We start from the raw sequence: 18,897 nt of genomic DNA, 5'->3' as shown, positions 1-18,897 counted from the left end.
GAGGAGGCAGGTAGCAAAGACCAAAATGAAGTATACCCCCAAACTTAATAGTAATCATCTCGGAGTGTGTTACATGAGTTATCGTTATTTTCTTCTTTAGCTTTTCTCTGGAGAAATACAATCCTGGCCTCTTGTTCTAATTGCTTCTCTTGCGTCTTCTAGTGTTATTAAAATGTCAAATGTCAGAGAGAAAAATATATTGGTCATAATAATGAGGTAGAAGCAAAATTGACAACTACAGGAAGTACTAAGTTTATGTAAAACATAAGACTCCCTTGACATAAAGATTGTTTTAAAAATTACATCAGCTAGACTTGAGAAAAAACTTAATTTGAGAAATATCAGAAACAATTCAATATTAGATATATAAGAATTTAGTAATTTAGACACATAACTTAAAATGTAATTTTTAAAATATTTATTATTCAAATTCTACAACTTCATTATAAATTACGTAGGTAATGCAGACAAGCAAAAAGAAAACATTTTTTAAAAATCACAGAGTAACATCACCCAGAGAGAATACTGTTATCATTTTGTCACTTTTTCTACACAGGTATATACATGCAAGCACAGGAGATTGTAACCAGAGTACCTGGAGATTTGTGAGTTGTATCTTCTACTCACAATTTATAAAGAAAGCTTCTAATGTTAATATGTAGCTTTATCATTATTCTTAATTGCTATGTACTATTCCATTTTAGACACACGTTAATTTATTTCAGCCATCTCTTATTGTTAGATATTTAGATTATTCCCTATTTTTATTTTGCATAAACAGCATAAAAAATAAACATTCTTTTTTACCCATCTTTACATGTATATATAGAATCATTGCCTTGGGTTACGTGATTAGAAGTGGAATTGTTGAGCTAAATAATATATACATGGATGTGATATATATTGCCAAATTTCTCATCAGAATAATTCTATTAGTAACAACCAGCGGTATATGAGGAAGTGACTGTTCTCCCACGTCTCAGCCAAGACTGTGTCTGCAATCTTTTTATCCTTGCTAGTCTGAGAAAGGATATCACATTACTATTTGAATTTGCATTGATTTTTCACATGTTTTTAATGTTTCATATGTCTCTTCATTAGTAAGCTTACTATCACAAACTTAATCCAGTTTTTTAATTGATTTATAATAGCTCTTTAAATATTAAGGATATTAATCTTTTCTCTGGCATGAATGTTACAAGTATATTTTTCCAGTTTTACATGTATCTTTACAGTGCTTTTTGCACATAGAAGCTCTAAACCTCTTTATGGTCAGAGATTTCAGTCTTTTTCCTTCTGATCTCTCCTACTGAATTAATGCTTAGAAAGTCCTTCCCAACCTAAGACATGTACCTGTGGTTTCTCCAACAATAGTTTTTACTTCAAATGTTCAAATATTTAATTCATCTAGACTTAAATAGAACTCCAAATTAATTTTTTCCACATAATTAACCAAATGTGTTAGCATCATTTGTTAAATTATTTCTTCTTTCACCACAAATGTGAGATGCTGCTTTTCTCGTTCTAGTATTCCAGTTCCCATATACACAGCGTCTGTTTCTTGACTCTTACCTTTCTCCCCTGGGCTGTCTGGTTCGGAGACAAGACCCTTGCTGTTTTCCATGCTGGTCACCCACCAACACCGGGCCTTCCCCTACTGAGCAGTCTCAGCATTGGCTGCAGTCCCCGCTGGGACCTCCAGCCTTCCCTGAGGTGAGGCAACGAATGGCTTCTCTCCCTGTGAGTTTTGCTCTGCTACATGGCAGCCTCAGACAGGTTACCTGGGCCCCAGCAAATCGTATAGTCTAGTGAGCGTTTTTGTTTTTGTTTTGGCCAGTAATCATAGCCCCTTTTCCCTCCTGGCATAGACTTCTTTCATTCACTCAACAGAAGGCCACAAGGGTGCCTGGATTAGGACATTGTCAAATAAGGGCCACCGTGTCATCTATATGTAAAACCACTGCTCCTCATCCAAACTTTAGACCTTGTTGTTGAGCCTGGCTTTCCATGTCTCCCACTGTAGAAGGCGGTGCTCTTACGGTGTCCTGAAGGCCCCAGGGGCCCTGTGTGATCTGGCCCACCCTTCCCGCTTCAGTCTCATGTCCTACAACTCCTGCTCTCTCTCTCTCTCTCTCTCCACACATATACATAGAGGAAAGGCCATCTACAAGGCAGGAAGAGAACTCTCACCAGAAACCAAATTTTCCAGCACCTTGATCATGGACTTTTGGCTTCCAGAACTGTGAGAAAATAAATGTCTGAGCCATCCAGTCTGTGGTATTTGGTTATGGCAGCCCGAGCTAAGACACCATCCCACTCATAGGTTAACCCCAGCGCCCTTCCATGCTGCTAATCTCCCTTACTCATTCTTCCCTAGCCCTTAAACTCTTCAAAAATTATCTAAAATTTACTTTTTTTAGTATTTTAATTATTTATTGTCTGTCTTCTTCCACTAGAATGTAAACTCATGAGTGCAAGGATTTCTGTTGCTTTCATTCATTGCTGTATCCCTAGCACATAGAACTGTACCTGGAACATCGCCAACTCTCAGTAAATGAATGAATCACAGCAGACTCCTTCCTTTAAGGTGAATTCTGTCTCAGAAGCCCTAATTCCTACCCCAGTCCATCAGGAAGCATCTTTGTAAGACCAGCCCACCTGGAGGATACAATTTGAGCCCTTTGTTCAGGTGGGTCCTCAATTCCCGTGACAATTAGTGCAAGGCAATAGATACTAGAGTTGGAATTGGGGAATCCCTTCCCCAGGGCATATCTGAATTTCAGGTCCAACTCAGACAGGACTCTTGGTGTTTTACTTTGGACTTCCCTCAAAGCAGAGCCTGAAATGAAGATGTGGATGCAGGTGGCTCACTTGGGAGGTGATCCTAGGGATCAGGAATGAAGGAGCAGAGAGAGTAAGGCAGAGAAGGAAGGAAGCCAGTGAAGGGTATGTTACTGAACTGATTACTGCCGTGGGCAACTGGAGCTCACTCCTGCCCATGCCCCACTGGGAAACAGTGTAGAATGTGCCTTGGTTATTCTCCCATCAGACAGGAAGCATTTATGGGTCCACTCGTCCCCCTTTGTTTCAGAGTAGCATCCAGAGGTGTCAACTCCCACGCCCCACTCTGCACCATACTCTCAGGCTGCCATATGTATAAGCTTAGCAAGATGCAGCAGGAACTTGAGAGAGCCCTTCAACAAGCATAGACAACAGCACCACGGCTAACGCTGAAGTCACAGAGAAGCAGAGAGAGCGGGGTTTGGGGCACAGAAGGTTCAACTACATTTCGTTACAATAAATTACATTTTAAGAACCACTTTAGTATCTCAGGGTCAAAATATTTCTATTTCTATACATTCTATTACTAGGTTTTCATTTTTTATGTATGCAAGTGACCTTTGCTAGAAGGATGTGATGTGCAGTGTGGCGCACTGGACCCGTAAACTGAAAAGAACACAACTACCCATGGACAGAAAGCTAGCTTGCAGTTCTCAGCCCACCTTTACTGGCATCAGCAGTGTTGCTCGTTGAATTGTAAGACTTCGCCTTCATCCACAGTAGCTCTTTTGCCAAGTAATCGTTCATATATAAGTAAAGATACCATTACCCACGGTCACTGCTCCTCCCAGGGTAAGGTACTTGTGGAATTTCAGCACAAATTGCCGTCTGTCATACAGACCCTCCTGAAAGCGTCCTCGGAATTCCCACCCATCGAAGTCACTATTTCCCACAGATATGCAAGCCCAGTCACCCTAGACGCCTGCCTGCCTGACTTTCTCTCAGCACTAAGTATGGGGATAAGAAGGCATCCATTCTTCTCTCCTCTGGGGTCCTCTTCCCTACAGAGAGTGTAAGTGCCAGATCAAGGGCCTGTTCAGACAGGAGAAGCAGAGTGTCCTCAGTAGTCATTAAGGTTTAGTAAGAATTTGATTTTATTAAGTCCATACCTTAAATACATGTCATCATTTTAAAAGTGAAGCATGTATCGATTACATTAGAATCTCAATCAGATCAAAACAATTAACTGACCGTATAAAACACAATTCAAGATAAGTATTCTAAAACCTTTCAAAAATAAAAGCAGGGATTTGGGGAGACTTTTCCATTTTAGAGACTCTGATTAGGAACATCACTTCCCAAAGCACAGCTGGAACTAAGCCAAGGGGACCTACGTCTCACACTGGGAGTCTGTTTTTTTCTCTAAGCAGGCTCCAATTTACACCCGAGCAGAGCGGGCACGTCTTTGCCATAGCAAGTGGTGAGAGGCAATAGGAATTTCCCATCCCTAGACACAAAGACTAAGTACACAGTAGCTAAGGCCTGAAATTCTGCTATTCAAGGTTTATTCTTTTGGCATTAGGCTTTGTTCTTTAAAATTCGAATATCTTATGAGTTACTTACTACTTGGTGACCTTAGTGACAGAGGCAGGTCTTGCCAACTGGCTACCTAATATCCATTCATCCTCCTCCTTTTCTGGTTACAGAACTCCAATCTGGGAGTCGGGATAGCAGTGTGTCCAGATTCCATTTCAGCTAGGGATGGTTATGCCACCCAGCTCTGCCTTCTGAGACATAAGTGGCAACCATGGAAAGGGGCTACCTGAAAAGCTTACTGAAAAAGACAGACTTTTAAAAACAATGGTCCTTTTCCATTCTTTCTTCATGAAAGATGGACACAATGTGTGGAGGCACAGCAGCCACATTGCAGACCTAAGGACAAGAGCTACATGTCACAAATGGGAGAGCCTACTTTGTTGGTGGCATGACAGAGCCACTGTACTGGTGCCATAGTCGACCTACCCTGTCCCAGACAAGAGGCGCCCTAATGGGTTAAAGCTCTAGAGACACATTTCTATCTCTAATGGATGCAACATTACAAAGGTCTGGGGAATCATCCAGGGAGTGAGTTTTGAAACAAGCAAGAAGGCACAGAGAGGTTAGAGGCTTTAAGAACTGTACAGAAAAAAAGGTGTCCCTGAAGGAGAAAACTGGGGAAGTGGGAGATATGGGGCCCTGATGATCAGCTTATCATGAACAACTTTACTTAGGTTTTACCCTACATTCTAAACTGATTAAATGGAGAAACAATTCCATGACCTTCTGTACATGGGAAAAAAGAAAGCATTTCTTTAATAGCATCTTTATGGAACAATAACTTGAATGCTCAACATGCTTAATGCTTAAGGATGATTTTTCTGGGACAAATCTAGGTGAATCACAATTCTAGTCAAGAGGTTTTTCATAAGCAACATAGAAGGCCAAAGATTGCCCTGAATGATGGCTCCATAGGAGCTGGTTGCGGGCTATGAACTCACTAATTAAAATGGATGTTGAATTGCTGGTTTTGTTCTCCTGAAATGTAGTTGTTATTGGCTGGACATTGACATTGCATAAGTTGGAACAAACATTACCTACGACCACTTGAATTTTTTACCAAGAGCTTGATTAAGAGCTGAGATGTCAAATCACTCTAAAGAGAAAAAATGGTCCAATTTTAACCTTTAATCTAAAATCTTCATGCAAACCTTGATCTCTTCGATGAGGATTTCACTCATGAAATCAAATACAAGCCAAGATTTAAACTGGTGGAGTTTCCTTTAACTTGGAATTATCTGTACTATTTACCACCTCTCTTTTAGGAAAATGTGGCCATAAGTTGTAGGTACATTTTGTGACATCAGATTAGTGGGTGGGAATCAAGTAAGTCACTGTTTTTAGCTTAACCCCACAAAGAAGAATGTCCCATTCTACAGCACTGGGGCGGAGCAGTGCCTCCAGTCGTACTGGAATGTGCAGTACGACTCATCCAGGGATCTTGTTAAAATACAGGCTCTGATTCAGTAGGTCTAGGGTGAAGCCTGAGACCCTGCATTTCTAACAGGCTCCTCGGTGATGATGATGATGATGATGATGGTCCATGAACCACACTTTGAGAAGCCAGCAACTAGAGCATGGGCTCACCTGGCTGCTCATCAGGATCATTTAGGGATCTTGTTTTTAAAAAAGAAGTCTTGGGCCACATCCCAGCTCTACAGAATCAGAATCTCCGGGAATGAGGTGCAGGAGTTTGTATTATTAACCATCTCCCCAGGTGATTCCTATTCAGCCGTAAGCTGCACCTGGTCTGCAATGAGGAGAGCAGCAGGTCTCAAAGAGTCGCTGTGCGCCCCTAAATCAGAATCGCCTGAGGAGCTTGACGGCTGTGCGGAAACCTCTCTGCAGATAGCTCCCTTCTGCTGCCTAGGAAGGAGGCAAAGGGTGGAGGGGGAAGAAAAAAATCAGGAGAGATTATAAAAAGAGAGATTGACGTCACTTCAACTCCCACCTGGCAGGAGTGAAGAGGGCCAATTCTCCTCGAAGTGACAGCATGCAACGTGCCTCCTGCTGCCTGACCACCTGCACCTCCTTCCTTCTCTTCCTCTCCCTGGCAAGTGCAGCAGCCAAGGCTGCCCCTCAGGGGCCACTGGGGGGCCTGGTTAGAGAGGAGGGAGAGAGGGGAGGAGGAAAGAAAGGGGGGCTAGTTAGAAAAATAAGGCAAAGGTATAGGAGTTCAAAGCAGCCTTAGGCTTCTGTTCATACTGCAGTTCAATCTAATGTAAATAAATAATACCTATTTCAATGCCTGTACTTGCTGAAATGATAACAGTATATTATTTGACCAAAAGAGTGCCTTCCAATTGCATAAAGTTGCGTCTATCTGCAGAAAAAGGCCTGGGAGATCGTGAACCATATTAACCTCCAAGTGGTGGAATTGAAGGTTTTCCTTCAGTATACTAATCTGTATCATTTGAATGTTTTACACTAAGCATGGATTATTTTTATAATGAGAAATAAATGATAAAGCCATTTTCATTTGGGGGAACAAAAACAAGGGGTCACAGTGCTAACATACTATACAAAATAGATTGAGGAGTAGGATACAGGCCCTTCAAAAAGCTCACAAACTCAGCCATCAGAATCACGGATGCTTTCTGAGTTGCAGAGAGATATGCAGCTAGGTGGCCCCACAACAGATGTCTGGGCTGGACCCTCTCCTGCAGGCAGTGTCCCATAAATCCAAGATGGAATCCAAATGTATGTTATTGAGTGCAGATCTGAATAGGAGCTTATTGTATTAAAGGGGTGAAATTTATCAAGGTTAATTAGTATAAGTAAAGTAGCCATAGAGGGAAATGTATAGGTCAAGGGATCTAGAAAGAGCAACTGCAATGCTACAGAAAGATGACATTCTTGTGGCTGTGACAATGAGATGAGCCAAGAGCTCAGCTAGAGGTGAAGCAAGTAAACCTGAGAACTCATCAAAGATGGAACTATCCCTGGTTGCCCTAAGACTTACTCCCTACGGTACTGACATAATAGAATTGCCACATGCAAATGAATTAAATAGCAACTAGGCATGGAACAATGATCTCAGTAGAAGTTTTGGAAGGCTTTGTACATCAGACAAAAAAAAATGAGCTCACAAGGGGAAGAATCTGGGTTAAACAGGATTTGCCTATTTGGAAATTTCTTGCGTACTGCAGACCTGTGGTATCTGCCACTGACTTCAACTCTGGTTGTGGAAAATTATAAACTAAATATTTATGTGTCCATGTTGCCTCAGTCTCCTGCTTAAATCATGGGGAGAAAAAGAAAAACAGATAAAACAGCCTGGACAGAGGGGAAAAGGTCAACAAATTAAATTGCTCCCAGGATTTTGAAAGCTGGGTCAGCAAAATTCCCTGAAACTCCAAATTTCTGATCTTCTACTTCTGTCATCCACAACCTAGAGATTTTTCTCTTTTAATTTCCTCTATCCAGTGCTTTCTATTAGCTCAAGCTTCAGGAGGGAGGACTAGTTCGTTAAAAGATAAATATGAACCTAAATATGAAAATAAATACAAACGTTTAAGCCATTATAAGGCACCTTCTCACAGTGATAGATAAGCCAAAAAAGGGAAGAGGTTCCACTTTGAGGATGCATGAATCACTTTTGCCTTGGACAATCTCGGGCACCTTCATCATCACAATCTCAGCCTGACTTCATCGTCACACTTTCATTGAGTTAGTTTCCAGGCACTGTGCTATCTGCTAAGTCTCAAGAAGATAAAAGAGAAATGTTTCTGGAAGATGGGAATGGAATGAGGAAAGGGGGAGGGAGGAGGGAGAGGGACATGGAAACGATAATTATACAGTGTCACGACAAGCAAGCCCTGTGGCCAGCTCTGGGTCGTATCCTGTCTTCTCCTGATATTTCCATGGCTTTCACCTGGATATTGCAGCCAGTAGAGAGTTGCAAGGTCAGTTATCATGCCTAAGGCTAATTTTACTGCTAGAAAAAGGTAGGATTTAGGACCTCTGCAGTGACTTTGAAAATATCTGTGATACAGCATCAATGGCTGAAATCAAAAGAAGTACCTCAAGGGGAGAAATGAGTGATCAAAAATAGGAGATGAGAAATAGTCCCCGACTTGTTTGTCACCAATGTTAATTACACATGAGTGCTTTTACAGTTTGAAAGGATGCCGCATTCAGGAAGGTTTGACTGGTGCTGATCATTTCTGTGTCTCTCGGGGTCTCAGATCTAAAACACCTGAACGCATCCCCTGAGGAAGCCGCTAGTTCAGCTCTAACTCTCCAGGCTACATCAACCTGAAACATCCCTAGAGACAGAAATGGTTCTTGAGCACAACTCTGATCCTTCTTCCTCTTTTTCAGACCCATCAGAGGAGATCTCCAAGAACATGCATGAAGAAATTTGCCAGTTGGCCATTATCTGCCTGCAGCGGGTCCAGAGTTCTACCAGATCCTTCCAAAGTGAGGTACATTTAGCATTCATGCTTGTGGAAAATGCTGGGTCTTAAATGCAACCTCCATTAACGCATTAATCATGGCTGAAAGGTCTGACATCAGGACACTTAGAGCTTTGTGCAGTGGCAACATCGTAGCCAATAAGCTTTATTGGAGGGGCGATTATTGCTAATTGAAAGAGATACTGAGATCCTGGCTCCTCAAAATATTGTTCCTGGACCAACAGCAGCAGCAGCACCTAGGGGCTTATTGGAAATGCAGAATCTCAGGCCCCACCCTAGACCTACAGAATCGGAATCTTCATTTTAACAAGACCCCCAGGTGATCTGTGAGGGTTTCCAAGTTTGAGAAGTCATGCTTGCGAGCCTCTTGAGGAGGTCATTTTCATGAGGTTCTATTCTTACTAGGAAACTGCTTGAGAAGTAAAAGGCTCAGTAGGGCTACAAACACTAACCTAGAAATTGCGTAGTTTTTAGTGAATATTGAAAACAAGCCAGCAAAAGACAATGTATAAAAGCCAATAGACCCTGTACCTAGGTCAAAGGGTAGATGCTACAGGAGAGTGGCTCTGATTATGAAGATGGGTACTTCCATACTTCCAACCACTGAATACTACTTAATCCTTTCAGTCTTTCACAAAAATGCCACATGGCTCTTTTGGCAGAATTAGCTCCCAGATTTGCAGTGGGAATTAGATGAGAACATCTTCTCCTTCCTTTTCTTCGAGATGTGGGGATGGGGCCTAGATCAGGCAACAGGGAGCACTTCTGAGGCCAAGAGTAAGCAAAACAAACTGCGAAAGGGGTGCTAAGATCCAAATGCCAGAGGAAACACAAGGCACAAAACTGCAAGAGGGGAGAGGAGAGTGATGCCTTGCCAGGTACCTGGGACCAGAGAAGCAAGAGGTGGTGGGGACTTGATAAAGAACTAAGGGTGGGGGTAGGAAATTGTCTTGGGGTGGGGTGGGTGGCTGCTCCAGATTAAAGCCACTATTTTTTGTATCAGCCAGTGTCAGGTGGGTGGACCCAGCTAAAGAACCAGGGGAAAATCAGATAGATTCAACATGGGAGTGAAATGATGAAAGGGGTTGAAAGAAGTATGGAGCTAAATTAGTCCAACATCTCTGGACAGTTCAGCGAAATTTACAAGGATAGAGGGATGTGATCTTGAAGAGCTAAGCCAGGGTGGGATGTTAACACACACAATCAGACCTTATAGTGTAATGGTTATTTTGTTGCCAGCAACCCATCTCTGTTCCTGCCTTTCTTTCCTTCTTCCCGTTCCCTCCTCCAACCCACATTCAAACCCCTGGTTTAATATGTGTCCAACCAACTCCTTTAAGCCTGTGAATGTCAATCCTTCTTCAAGAAAGCTGAATTTTGTATACGCTTTAAAATCAAAGCATTTTCCAGACTCACAATGATGTCCCCTGAAACCCCTCAAATCCATGTCAAGAGACACTTGCCCCAAGGCTAGATTCTGAAGGGATAAGGAAGAGGAACTCCATAACTGGATGGCAGGGGAACTAAAAGAGATGGATGACTCAAAATTTCAACCCTGAGTTCCTGAATGATTGATAAGGCCATTATATAGGCTGGGGGCAAGAGAAATCATGGATTTTTTACTGAATGAAGGGTTGTTATTTTAACAAAATCCTTGAACAACATTGTAACTTATTTTAGGTCTAATCCCAGATTTCTCCTTCATAGTTTTTAGTCTTTTCTTGTTAGAATATTTATAAATTTTCCCAGATAATTATCATAACTCCTTTCGCTCTCCTTGAATTTCATGGCACTCAAATGCCCACCAATTACCCGCAGTTGGTTCAAATACCTTGAACTCCAAGAAAATAGAATTGGCGAGAAACAAAGTTCCCAGTATTTGAGAGAAGAGCACAAATGATTTTTAACAATGGTAATTAGAATTCGGTTTTCCTCATGGATCATGTAGTTTAACCAATTACATTGAACTATTAATTTGAGGTGGGGGGAAAAGGAAGAAACACTACTCTCTCATTACTTTCCTAATATCTGCCATCTTTATAAGATTTTGTTTGGCACGCATGGATGGTCCTGGTGGCAGTGCAGAACTGAACTCTGCAGCGTATGCTGCCCAAATGATACAGTTCCCCTTTCAGGTGTGCCCTCTACGTTACTTGTCAAATTAGGCATGTTAGTGATATCCATAATTACATGTTGCAGGCAGCTGAGCTGCAGTGTGGAGTGTACCTAGATGCTAATCAGGCTTCAGGAAAATCCCTGTAAACAATGCATTCAAACCTCCTCTAACCTCTGGCTTGGAGGCTAGGCATAGGTTCTTTCATAATGTAAACATAATTTCTAATTGTCCCTGATAATATAGAGTGCTTCTTAAAAGAAAAAATAGCAGAAAACAAATTCCCAGGTGGCCTGGAGAACCCTTTTCCAGTTTTACCCAATTTATTTTGTGTTAATGGTATCTTCGCAGGCCACACAAAACATGGGGGCGGGATGAGAGGTGGGGACAAAGCTTAAGACCTAGGTTACAGTCAAAGATTCCTGTGCCTCAACTTCCCATCCAGCCTTTCTAAGACTTTGCTCCACCCATGCCCCTTCCCCAACCCCAACCACTTCCATTTGTATTGCCATCATAGTGTCCCCCCTTGTGCTTTTAATCTGTACACATTTATTGAACACCTATTGTGTTCCTGGACCAAACTGCAAAGACAAATAATTCCTCAGAGTGGTCACGGGAGAATGAAGAACACTGATACATGAAGAAACGATTCTCAAACCTGGGGCAACTGCAATGATGGTGATAAAGCCTGTGCATTATAGAAGTACTGAGGAGGAAACCCAAACCAGCCTGGGGGGTGTGTGTGTGTCCACGTACGTACGTGTGTGTTTTGGAGGGCAGGGCCCATGGCAGGCACTGGCAGTGCCCCACCCCCCTCAGCTCCTGGAGCCCCTTTGCCATTTTCATGCACATCAGCCTCAGGCTGCTTTCGCTCCCAGCAGCCAGCCCTGTGTCTCTCTGTGGGAGGATGGCTCTCAGGCTGCAGGAGCTCACTTTGTGCACAAGCACAGAGATCTGAAGTGTCTGGGAATTTACTTCCCCAGAGGCAGCTGTGGGGATGCAGGTGCACCAGCCCTCATGCCCCTGATCAAGCTGACTCTGACATGCACCCTACCCTGCCTCCAAAAGTCCCTGATAGGATGCGGCCAAGGTTACTCTCCATGGCACTAACCCATCCTTGCTTATTCTCTTCCCTCTTCCTCTCCTTCTTCTCCATTTCTCTATTAGTTTTTCCTGGGAACACCTACCAGTAAAGGCACATGAATCTGCATCTCAGGGTCTGCTCTGGGCTACCGAAATTAAGACAGGGAGAGTAAAGGAGAGAACTCTTCCTTGAGGGTCCATCTAAGCCAGGTCCTGAAGGAATGGAAGAATTTAGCCTACAAATCGGGGCCTAATTTTAATAGAACTGATTTACCAGCATACGACTTTGCCATGCAAAGGAGCTTGCTTTTTACTTTGTAGCCAGCAATGGGGAGGACACTGACTTTTTCACAGTGGAGCGATAAGCCAGACTTGTATTTTTTATCCAACAATTTTATAGCCACTTGGAGTTTAGAGAAAGAAAAGGGCTTAAACCAAGGCGGCAGTAGCAGACATGGAGAGTGGGGGATGGAAAGAGTGAGGAGTTTGTCTGATTGGATGTGAGGATTGATGGACAGGCTGACTGGGCAGATGGCTGAGCCAGCCACCAAGAGAGCTGGAGAATATCGCAAGAAAAGTTCATTTGGGTGACAAGTTTATTTCTGGAAACATTGCATTTTAGAATGCTGAGGGATTGGGCAGTAGAGCACAGGCGTGAGGTGCAGACAGATCTGGGAGTCTCCACAGCTCCAGTCACTTAAGTGAGTCCTGGTCAGGCACTGCTGGCCAAATCCACTCTCTCCTTCCTGGGGTGGTGGTCTCTGTTGCTGACCACCTGCACTCATACCTCTGCGCCTCAAGTACAAGGACACTGCCTCTGAAGACAGGGCTGCTCTGGCCAGCAGGCCCTGGGTAATTCCACCTCTTCTGAATTTATAGTCCTCTCTTTCAGGCGTTTAAGCCAAGGGTCTCAAGATGTCATGTAGAATGTTCTTTACTTGGCTCCACCTTTTATCCCTAGTTAATGGCCCTCCTTCCCCAAATGTGACCTTAGGTCATAAAATCGGACATTTATCCTTCAACTCTTCCCTCCCTCAGGTGACTTCTCAGCTTTCCAGAACACCTGGCCCAACAGATAGCAGACAACCTTAGCTTCCCTTGTCATGAGTGAGGGAGGTGATAATACTAGTGTCTGGAGAATTAATCTCAGGCTCCCAAATACTCATCCTATTTCCTTTCTAGGACCTAGGAAATCTATGGAAAATGATATTCTTGGAGGCCAACCATGGCCTCTTAGTTTCCTGAGGAAGCTTTGACTTTGACTACACTGCTTCATTTCATAAGACAGATTATGAACCTTTGCTTGCAAATGTAGATTTCAACCAAATTCCATAGGCATCTGTATGTAATTTTTAAATGAAGTGACATCATAAACATGCTTAATTCCTGTCAGCTCTATCGCCTCCAGGCCCCTACCTCAACAGAGTTAGAAATGACAAACAAAACACAGACATTTTGAGAGTGAACTTTTAAAGCAAACTTCAGTGCCTGCCTACCGTAAATATATTTATCAAAGGAACTCTGGAACTTGCCATAAATTTATGCCATATTTAAATATGAAATAGATCAATTTTCCTAGACACAATAAAAAATGTGAGCTTGCAAAAGCATGTAGCTGACCAAACAGATAACTTCAGTAATGGCTTCACTGTAAAGTTTGAATTTTATCCTTAATGCTCCATCTCAATGTAGCACTGACATTTAGTCATCCTAAGAAAAGCATAGAGGGAAAGACACTCTAAGAAATGCTTTGTAATCTAGAAGACTTTCATTTAAAAATCCAAAATCCCTGCAGTAAGCAAATTTACATGGAGAATTTTTTTCCATTTGAATTTGTGCATTGTTTTTAAATATCTTGGGGAAATGTTTAGGAAAAAAATTCAGCACCTAGCTAGCCTTCAAAATATAGACACTATTTACTTTCATCTCCATACTTAGCTCAAAAATAACTGGATGATTTTTGCCAACATTTCTCAATACTCTCACATGGGAGCTAAGATAAATCATGGCAGATTTAATCTCAAAGGGCTCCTTTGGTGTGTAGGAGTGGAGAAGAGATTTATTTCTGAACCATTAGCAACATAAATGGAAATTGCTCTTGGGACATAATCATACTTTATATAAATAGGATATGGCTACATGGCAATAAAAAACAGGATGCATTTAGATAAGCATGAAAATTTTGACATATTTGGAGTTTTTCCATTTAATTTATATTAATTCCCAAACGTTTTAATATAAGAAGGTGACTTGGATTTGAATGATTCTCAAAAATATGAGTTGAATATTTGAATTAAGGGGATTTCTTGATCAACTGCAAACTGGTTTTGGTTTTAGCTTAATGTCAATATTAAATAAAGCATAAATTGTTATTTAGTAGTTACACTATATATACCAGCTTAATGAAGGCATAAGCTTTCTCTTATTCAAAAATAAAATGGAAAGTCACAAGCCAACCTAATATCTAAGATGAATCATCTCACACTGGGCAAATTGCATCCCATTTCTTCACATGTTGAGAATATTTCAAGGAAAGAGGCAGCTATGGCACAGTGAAAAGGCTACTGGCTTCAGAGCAAACTCAGCTTGGCTTGAGGGCTGGCACAATTCACTTTTGGACTAAATGGACAAATTAGTATTGGTCTTTAATTTTGAGCAAGTTTCTTAAATTCTCTTAAATTTGTTTCTTATGTATAAAATCATGAAAATAATGCTGTGAAGATTAATACGTTAATATATTTAAAGTCCCAGGAAAGATGCCTAATACATAGTAAATGCTCAATAAATAGTTGCTACCCTGCTTTAAAAAAAAAACCAGTGGCTCCCCATTGTACTCACAGTAATTAACATGACTCCAAAGATCTTTCCTGATCTGGTGCCCCTTGATGGCTTCATCTTGTAACATGTTCCTCTTGTACCCTCCACTGGTGGTCTCCAAAGGGGTGTGTGTGGACACCAGGGGAGGTATGGCAGACCCTTTTTGTGCCCTAGCTGATCCTTCAGCGCACATCAGTCAATTCTAAGTGGCAACATCTACATCTCTTTGTCTGGGAGCTTTCTCCAAAGTTGCAGAAGGTCACTCTGCCTGTTCATGCAGAAAGCTGGAAATGTTGGAGATTTGACACCTCCTGAGAGCAGCCTTCAAGCAAGGACTGAGAGTTGTTAAATACCCCAGCTTCATCATCCCTCAGGAAGGAGAAGTCTGAGACATCTTTCAAGGACTGGCAAGAGTCTGCGATTTTATTCTGCCTGCAAGCTAGCAGGTTAGCCTGCCACGGTTTCATGGATGCTGGCAGAAGACATAAGTCTCCTGGGTCAGAGACAAAGAATTCTATTACTCATGGCACAACAGGCAGCATGAGCTTCATGTTTCCACCAGTTTCTCTTGACACCCAAATCCCATGGGGGTGATGTGGAATAGTGCAAGCATCCAAGTGGATGCTATGCACACAGTAGGTCTACATCATAGCTGAAGAACTTCAGGCTTAGAAACCCCTAGTCTTATATGGGACTACTAGCAAACTTGCCCAACGTTTGTCCCAGAGAAAGACATTATCTTTATTACCCTGGTCAGGAAACAAATCTTCCCTCTGCCCATGGATGGAAACACTATATATTATAAGGATGTCTGCATAGCAAACATAGAACAGTGCAAAAGCTTTCACAAGATGTGTAGAAACACCACTGAGAATTGTCTCTCTCCCAGCAGGGTGCCCTGTGTCATCATCCCACTTCCCAACAGGACTGAGCACCACAGTGGTAACTCGCGTGCTAATGTTCCTTTGATTGCTTCCTTCTCTTCTCTGTCACTTTCTCCACTTTGTACCAGTATTTCCTGAGATCAACCCCCAAATAAATGACTTGCAGATACCCAAACAAAATTGGAATGCTATTGGGAAGGAAGAAAAGAGACAATGGATGGTGAAGGAGTTAGAAGCATTTATTTTAGGCACCATGGTTGAGCTAACCTAAGAAAGTAAACAGAGCTGTCTCTCTTGCATTCATTCAAACTACATAGTTTTAATTGAAACACATCTTGCCGTTTCCTGAGCAACTGATTGAATTATCTCATGGGCGTAGTTAAACTGCTAAGAAATTCATTGGTCCCAATCATTAGCCAACAAGATGACTCTGTCAAGGAAGAAAATGGACTTTGACATATTCTGATATATATGTTCAGAATAGAATTTGGTGAGAGTATTATCGAGAAAACAAGATTTATTTTCTGATTTTAAAAAGTAGACTGTTCTTTATTTTTAAGCCACAGTGGTAGAATTCACTTTAATTGCACACATACAAAATCCAGAAACACCATATTTTTAGTGAACAGCTATAGTTCTCGCCACAAACAAAAATAAGGATGTTTTCAGTTTGCTTCCCCAGATGGCATCTAGCCTTCTTGACTTCCAATTTTCATCCCTTTTACATCCTTCAGTTTTAGTCATGATGTGCTAAATGGCAAGGTCTGTTCTAGGAAGAGATGTGTTACTGCGTCTATAAAATGGCTCAAGGGCAATGTTCTTCCAGTCCATTCTTTCTCAGAGTATGGTCTCTGGACAAGCAGCATGAGCATCACCCGGCATGGAAATTCTCAGACCCCACCCCAGACCTCCTAAATCAGCAAGTCTGGAGGTGGGGCTCAGCCTCTCTGTATCAGGTCTTCCTGGTGATTCTGACACACATGCAAATATGACAACCACTGCTCTAGCGTCTCCCTCAAAGCCCCGATTCTAGTCAGGGATTCCTCGTGGCTTCTAAGTCCAGGAAACCAGTTACCAGCAGCCTGATCATAAAAATTGGAGGAGCTTCAAAACCAAGGTTTGTGCTGAGGGTGGATTACCTCAGAGACTATATCCTAAAGTCTGTGAACTAGAACATGGATATTGAATCATCCAGTTTTTACCTCCTCCCTTTAATGAGCATTTTGAGATGTTTTGGTTTTAGTTTTGGTGTTTGGGACCTTTTTCATATGTTTTAGAAAGGTGACATTATCCTCATTTTATAAAGTGACATTCACATCTTCAAAAAGGTCTTTACTGATTAACCCCATCTTCCTTTGATGTGGCATTTCACTCTGTGACTTGGTGTCCTGTTAACATTTGCATATTCACTTTGTGTGGCATTAATTTGCATTCAAGCCATGTGCTTTGAAATTGTTCCTGAGTAGGTTACATCCATCTGTCAGACTGGAGCTCATGGGCACAGACCAGGATTTTATCTCATCTCCTCGGAATCTATTTGGCTTCCATGCCTATGTAGGTCAAACGCTATGCCAACCAGTGATAATACGTGTGTGTGTGTGTGTGTGTGTGTGTCTCGGCACAACAAGTCTGAAAGGAAGAAAGGAAGAAAGGAAGAAAGAAAGGAAGAAAGGAAGAAAGGAAGAAAGGAAGAAAGAAAGAAAGGAAGAAAGGAAGAAAGGAAGAAAGGAAGAAAGGAAGAAAGAAAGGAAGAAAGAAAGGAAGAAAGAAAGGAAGAAAGAAAGAAAGAAAGAAAGAAAGAAAGAAAGAAAGAAAGAAAGAAAGAAAGAAAGAAAGGAAGAAAGAAAGGAGAATGAAGATAAACTATTCAAACTGTCCTTATGCCGTGCATTTAGGATCAGGTTTTCCCAAATTCCCCACCATCTTCACCATGCCTGGCCCTCATCATCAATAATGAATGAACTGCACATAAGAACTTAACAAGGTGGATTTTCTTCCAGCTGACTAGCCTCTTTGGTGGCCACATGTCAAGATCTGGGTCCCTGCTGCAGAGGTGAGGCTAGGGCAACCAACAGTCCCAGTTTGCCCAGGACTGAGGCATTTCCCAGGATGTAGGACTTTCAGTGATAAAACCAGAACAGTTCTGGGTAAACCAGAATGGTTGGTCACCTTCGCTGAGGCATCTAATTCAGAGACCAATTTTTAAAAGTTAGTAGGCTCAGCTTTCACATCAGACCCTGCCTGCTGCTCAGGCCAACTGGCCAACAATGATCAGACCTTCCCAAATCCCGCAGGGCTGACACTCCCCAGGGTAATCTTGGGCAAAACTGTACAATGTGCAAAATGTTCAGTTCCCCCACCTTCCCTATTTTACAGCTTTCTTCACACCCCTGCCCTTTGTGTGGCCCCAATTTTCTGGGTCTTCCCCCTCTTGCCTCTCCTTCCAGCCTCAACCAAATCTCGCCCTCGGGCGATTTCATCTACATGAAATTACCAAGGCTAATTAACAGCAGTCATTCTCAAACCTCAACACATTAAAAACCTTCAGTCGGCTGCTGAAAAGCACTAGTGCCTAAACTGCACCAGGTGAGATTTAGATTTCATTGATCTCAGGCAGATCCAGGCATTGGTATTTTTAAAAATCTCCCTTGATGGTTCTAATCCGCAGCTACGGTGGAGAAGCCCTGGTATGAGGCGCTTGTTCTCAAATGTGGCTGCACATTGTAATTACCTGGGAAGCTTTAAAAAAACTACCTCTTTCTGGGTCCCACCCCCAGGGAGCCTCATTTGATCGGTCAGGGGCCCAGGCTGGACTTCTGGATCAGTAGATACTCCTCAGGAGAGCCTGATGGGCAACCACTTTTGAGAACCACTGATCTGGCCTTGCCGCTCCAAGTGTGGTCCACCCACCAGCAACTTTGGCCTCACCCGGAAGCTTGTTAGAATATAGGCTCCTAGACCCTATGCTAGACTTACTGAAACCAAGTCTGCAGCTTAACAAGGTCCCCCAGGTGATTCATATATGCATGTTAAAGTTGGAGAAGCTGTGGTTTAGAGTATTATCCTCCACTCCAGAGCATTTAACAAGAACTAGAGCCTTGACCAAAAGAAGAGCATTCTCTTGCAAGAATTTTAGGCATCAGACAGAAGGAAGGAAAGCATTTTGGTAAAAGGGGGGTTTCCCCAGTCCTCTGAGTCATGTCTC

At 42.3% G+C, this 18,897-nt stretch overlaps 1 long non-coding RNA gene across 1 annotated transcript in view; it reads right to left on the bottom strand.

Annotated features, from left to right (window-relative positions):
- The window catches only part of LOC141576398 (uncharacterized), a 49,320-nt gene extending 34,099 nt beyond the window's left edge, over positions 1-15,221 (bottom strand). Inside the window, exon 1 of the long non-coding RNA XR_012504773.1 lies at positions 14,830-15,221. This is a non-coding gene — a long non-coding RNA (uncharacterized LOC141576398). The remainder of the gene's footprint in view (positions 1-14,829) is intronic.
- Between the last annotated feature and the right edge of the window lie 3,676 nt (positions 15,222-18,897).

Source organism: Camelus bactrianus, chromosome X (genome assembly GCF_048773025.1).
Source record: "Camelus bactrianus isolate YW-2024 breed Bactrian camel chromosome X, ASM4877302v1, whole genome shotgun sequence".
Taxonomy (NCBI): domain Eukaryota; kingdom Metazoa; phylum Chordata; class Mammalia; order Artiodactyla; family Camelidae; genus Camelus; species Camelus bactrianus.
The sequence above is the reverse complement of the archived record's forward strand: the minus strand, read 5'-3'. Positions and strand labels throughout refer to the sequence as shown.